The 6,006-nt window shown below is 29.2% G+C and overlaps 1 long non-coding RNA gene across 4 annotated transcripts in view; it reads left to right on the forward strand.

Moving 5' to 3' along the window:
- LOC107444898 (uncharacterized) overlaps positions 1-6,006 on the forward strand; it is a 33,371-nt gene that overhangs the window by 15,162 nt on the left and 12,203 nt on the right. Inside the window, exons 5-6 of one of the 4 annotated variants that reach the window (XR_011636317.1) lie at positions 1,967-2,147; positions 4,551-4,703. The exons of 2 other annotated variants lie outside the window; for them this stretch is intronic. This is a non-coding gene — a long non-coding RNA (uncharacterized lncRNA). The remainder of the gene's footprint in view (positions 1-1,966; positions 2,148-4,550; positions 4,704-6,006) is intronic. One more of the 4 variants, XR_011636318.1, reaches the window with a different exon arrangement.

Consider the following 6,006-nt stretch of genomic DNA (forward strand, 5'->3'; position numbering starts at 1 on the left):
AAAACTAAAATGAGGATATGTTACAGTTTGGGAAAAAAGCCTTAAACATTACATTTGATGTTAAGCATCTCATCAGTGTGTCATCCATTCTTACATCTATTCTCAACAGGGATAAATTTGAAAAATAACACTTGTTTAAAGTGCTTCAGTTTTTATATTGTGAAAAAAAAATTTGGAAGGAAGATTATTCTCTATAATATAATGTCATATGATGGATTTATTCAGTGATCATTTGCTCATATTGCTTATACACTTTTATTCCCTTATGCAACAAAAACACATTTCTTTGATTCCACTGCCTTGTATCCCTTTGATTGCAATTTGATCAGTACTTGTTTTTACCATGCAGCTGTAGTATTGACTCTCTATTGAAGTTAAAGGGTTATTATCCATCAATAAAGCATATGCTTTTCAGTCAGCCAAATATATGTTATATTCTTTCACTGCCAATAAAAAAATTCATATACATTTTTTGCAACTATGAGTTGTTGGAGGAGAATTAACTGCTAGTGTTTTTAATTTGTGTTTGCTCACTGAGTTTTGGTTGTATTTAATTATTTATGTCTGTAAGCATCTTAAATATTACTTGAACTCTTTAAATATTTTATAGTATTAACCACACTATTAATAAAAATGTTTTTAAAGTAGAAGTAAATGATTATTTTAATTTAGAATGATCTTGTTATTAGAATGGAATGTGTTTGACTTTAGAAACTATTATAAACTTAGAAATTATTAATTTTGGATTGTTTTAATGAATCACATCATATTATTAAAGAAAATTTAAGGGCCGAACGAGAAATCAAAAAAATCTTATTGTATCGACAATGAAAATGAATAAAAAATTTACCCATTAACCAGCTTCTCTGTTTACAAATTAATGTTCAAATATCTCTGAATATTTATATGTTAGCTTGTAAAAAGAATACTCTGAATACATATAAATAAAAATTTAGCAATTTTGCGAAATTGTGTTATCTAGTTTTATTTATGTGTGCAAGATTATTTTCAATAATTTTATTTATATATACGACATATATCAGGGTCACTTTCCCCTTGTTTTGAATACTACAGTGTGTTGAAAAAAAATTGACAATAGACATGATTATAAATTTTACAGTAAAAATTCTATTTAGAAATACATAATTCATGCTTCGAGGTTCACAATGCTAAGTAGGTAGTTAGTAAGATCTAAAGCCATGGATAGTGAAACTTATAAAGTTGTGATCAGAGAAACAGTTTTTTTTTTGGAGGGTGGGGGGCAGAGACGTGGACCGTAGACCTCAAAACATGAGAAGATGTTAGTTACCAGGGACAGAAAAATCTGAATTTAGTTTTGGTCCAGCCAAAGTCAGTGATGTGTGGGAAAACTATTTAAAATAAAAAGATTCCTTTGCTTGAGGCACTTAGAGAGAATGGATTACGCCCAATGCACAAAAAAGATCTTTAATGGTCAATGTCAAGGTGAAAGAAATGGGGAAGATGAATGGATAAATGAGGTTGAAATGGACCCCAAGAAATTTAAAAATGTTGGCATAGGGCAGAATACTTTGCAGTTAAACTGTTTAGGAAGTCGTCGCCCAACATGAACTACCGTACCAAAGATTAAGTGCAACTATTTGTCTATAATTTAAACACGGGTGCTGATAATCTAAAATTTTCCTCTAAAATGCTTTTTATCCCTATTTCACATACTTTTTCAAATATGTACTAAACTAATAGCATTGAGTTTAATTGTATCATAAATATTGGAGTATAATTTCTTGCTGACCTCTAAATGTGTCTTGAACATAATAGTTTAAAAACTTGAAGAGTTGGTATGTACATTTTAAATTATGCATAAAATCATGTGTTATGTGTACTAAATTTGCATGGAATAAATTGTTTATGTCATTAATGCTTGGTGATAAATTATAATTGATAGAAATTATTTATTTAATAAATTTATATGTATTTTCTTTTGTAGGACTATTCTCAAATCAATTATGTTTCTGTAAATTATTTACAAGGCAAAGATATGGTAGTTGCCTGATTAGTGAAATCGCTCTATCAACTCATTGCAAAGTTTTACCTCAAAACTCGTCTTTCAAAGCATGTTATGATGACTTACTTAAACTATTACGAATGTATAGACAAGAAATACCAAGGTATTAACTAGTTTTAGCTTTACATTAAATAGGTTCTGTTTATTTTCTTTATAATGTCCGAGATTCCTCTTCATATGTTGCTATTAGAATTGGTAATGAACCTAGTATGGGCTCGCAACACACTTCCCAAAATTTAAATAAATGTTAGTGTACAGGCTATGACTTACGTCTAAAAAAAGTTCTAATTTTTTATGAGTACTTAAGTATTTCGAAATTTTCATACCCTTTGACAAATTCTTTTTCAATATTCTTATTAGACATGATCAAATTTTTGTAATTTTTTACCCATTTCTAAACATCTATTTTCACCTATAAATAACGACTATTTTCACCTGTAATTATTAAAATACAACTTTTTGCATGCAGAACTGTCAGTGGGTTAAATGACAAAAAGTTAATGAAACTTTTTTTCATCTTGTCAAAAAAACATTATGCATTGTATATATGCATAATGTTATTGTTCATTGTTGTTATATATACAGTGCACTCCGATTATCCGGGTTGATCACCGGGACAGGTCGCATGGACAATCGAAAAACNAATCTTTTCATCAGCTCACACGATTATATCCGCAAAAAGGAGTGCTTTCTAATATTGTATCAATGTAGCCAAAGAAAAATATATCAATGCAATAGTGTGAGGAGCACTCAAAAAAAAAAATTACAACAAATAAAATAGAACACATTAAGTAAAAATATCAGGTAAAAACAGGAAATAAAGTATAAAGTAAAAACAGAATAAAACATAAAACGAAATCTTTAAAGCGAGTAGCAAATTCAAATGAAGTTATATAAACAGGAAATTTTTCAAGAATGATTTAAAATATTTTTGTAACAAGATTGTCAGATTACAAAATATGAAAACACAAATTGAAGTAAAAGCGTAAATAGAAGAGTTTTATTTTTATAGTGCGTTCTTACTGCAGTACTAAAGTTCGTGTGATTTGTTACTTACCAAGGATGAGCCCTAAAAAGGATGTGCGCAAGGTAATAGTATCGGGGCTAAGATTTTTCCGCTTTTTTTACTTTTGTCTCTCGAATGACAGAACATCTGTCATCAGCACAAATTAAGAAAATTTAGCCTTAAACTATACTTATTTATACCTGACTTGCGAATATAGCTTTTGGACTAGCTACAATTTATGTTTATTGCCTGCTTATTAATTTCTCTATTGTTGTTTGCTGAACAGTATAACACTCTTTTTGTTTTAAGTTTTCTGGTCTATTGAAATTAATGTGTTTCTGAGATTAATTCACAAAAAATACGCATTTCAGCATGAGCTATAGCATTTGTAGAAACTTAAACAGGGAGCATAATTATCATGGTGTTTCTAATATTTAAAAATCAAAATTTGATATTTATTCAATATTCTAATATTTATCCTATAATTTGGTATGTACCTGATGTTTTTAATTTAAAAGTTAACTTTAGAGTTGAAGGGGGCATAAGATTCTTCTAATTTTTGAATTTTAAAAGTTGAAACTTAGCTGCTAAACTTTATTATTCTTTTATTCTCTTATATCTTGATTAATATATAAAGCTTAACACCCCATAGCTTTATATATTTAGCTTGGTTGGGCTGTCAATGTACTATGTAATTAAGAAGAAGAAAAAAAACTTTAAATAAATATGTCAGTAATTTAAATGTTTACTTTTTATGAAAAATAGTTTGACCCACCTTTTTATTTATTATTTCACGATTCAAATTGGTAGGTATTTTCAGACTTTTTTTCCATTCCTACTCTCATGCAAATAATAAATAATATTTTTAAACATGGTATCGAAAAATATTATCAAACATGGCATAAACATTAAAACATGAAAATGATATTTTTCAACTTGTTCGTTATTTTGGGGGTATTCTTGTAAAGTGTAAAGTTTTGAACCAAGAAAATTGGATTTGTACAATATTACTTTAAGACCTATCTTCACACATTTGATATGAATGTGTTAAGGTAGCATTTATAATAAATTCTACCTTCTATATTTAATTCCACGCTTACCAAGTCTCCTGTTTTTTTTAATGAAGACTCCTGTATTTATGAATATATCCTGTTTACCTGTGTATTCTCAAATGTCTCTGTATTTGTGGATAAAAATTTGGCTATGAAATATCTGCTAATGGCAAAAATACTTCTCTAATTCCTCAATAGATACTGCAGTGTGTTAAGTATTAATGGTTTTAAGTATCTTAAAAAAATCTACTTAAGATTTATATACATATTTTTTATTTTGCAAAATGTTAGTGCTTATATTATTTCCAATTTTGACTTTCATGATTTTGTATGATCTATCAAAACTTTACTGCTCTAGTAGCTCAAATAATGTCACTAGTAAAACCTCCGTTATTTTATTTCTCCAATGTTGGCATGTATGTAATTCTGCCTTCTATTATTGTTGCAGCAAATTGCAGGCATCAAAGAGAATGCCGTTTTAGAGCGAGTCATTCTGAGCCACAGAAGTCTCCAAGGAATGCCTCAGCAACGTGCAGAAGTGTATTACATCATGGAAGCCCAGCAGCTCAATGGTTATGACTTAGAGTGTTTTCCTGCCAAAGTAAATCTTATATATAATACAGACCTTCTAACTACTATTTTTTTTGCAAAACTATGCTAAAGAGTAGAGGCAATTAACAATTAAAAACTATAGCTTCCAAAAAAAAAAATTGGTAATTTTGCTAACATCTCGAAAGCCTCACCATGAGAGTGTCTGAACAAAGTGTCATCCCATATGAACTTTTGAATCATTTACGTGTAGTGGTTTGGAAAATAACTTTCAAATCAAATTTATGAAACAAATAATCATACATTAAACTTAGCTAGGATCGCCATCACTGGTGGCACAGCAGCCCTTCTTTAGTCCCCTTTTTTAGAGTATTTTTCCATTCCACTCTTTTGCAGGCAGCTGTTCTCCAGTTCCTTACTTTAATTACAGAAAAGTCTTGTTCTAAACGCTTGTCTATTGTTGTTATTATTATCTGTGTCTTGACCTTTTATTATATTCAGAGGCACAGAAAAATTTCAAGGCAGTTCTGTTTGAGTTCATCCTTACCATCTCCTTCTGTTTCGTCTGTTTAATTTTATCATATCATTTTCATATAACTTGTATAATTCCTAGTTGTATCTTTCTCTTCAGACACCAAAAGTAGTTCTGAGGATTCTTTGTTCAAATATCAAAAGAGCATTTTCAGCTTTTCTTGGGAGGGTCCATATTTTGGAAGCATGTGTTAAAATTGGTTTTATAAGTGTTATGTAAAGTGGTACTTTAGTTTTATTTTAATAAAGCGGGATTTTAAGAGTCTTTAATTAAGAGTAATTAAATAGCTGCTAAAATGCTCTTTTTTATTTCCACCTGAACTTATATTTTGATAAATTAATTTCTGATTCTAAATCGGTGAATAGTATACAGATTCAAATTTATGGGTTCCAATTTCAAAAATATCATTAGAATTACTGTCTTTACCACAATACTTGTGATTTGTTTTATATTCATTGATTATCAAATTCATTTTCTTAGCGACAGATTCCAGTGCTATGAAGGATTTCCTAAGTACTTTTGCAGATCTTGCAATGCAGTCAATATCTTCTGCATATGCCAAAACATATATTGTTCTACTAAAAATATTATCCCTTACATCAAATAAACTGCACTTAATAATGTCATGCAAGTGAAAACTTAGCCAACACTAAAGTTTTCCCTATGTATTGAGTTTTAACAGTCTCATAAATGCTGTTCATATAATCTTAACATTTAGATCGTTTTTAATGCCTGCAGATTTCTGTGTCTATTAACCAGAAATTCTACTGCCATTTTTAAAATATTAAAGTGTTTTCGTTTTGAGAAGAAAAACAGTAACTTG

The sequence above is a fragment of the Parasteatoda tepidariorum genome, chromosome 3 (genome assembly GCF_043381705.1).
Source record: "Parasteatoda tepidariorum isolate YZ-2023 chromosome 3, CAS_Ptep_4.0, whole genome shotgun sequence".
Taxonomy (NCBI): Eukaryota; Metazoa; Arthropoda; class Arachnida; order Araneae; family Theridiidae; genus Parasteatoda; species Parasteatoda tepidariorum.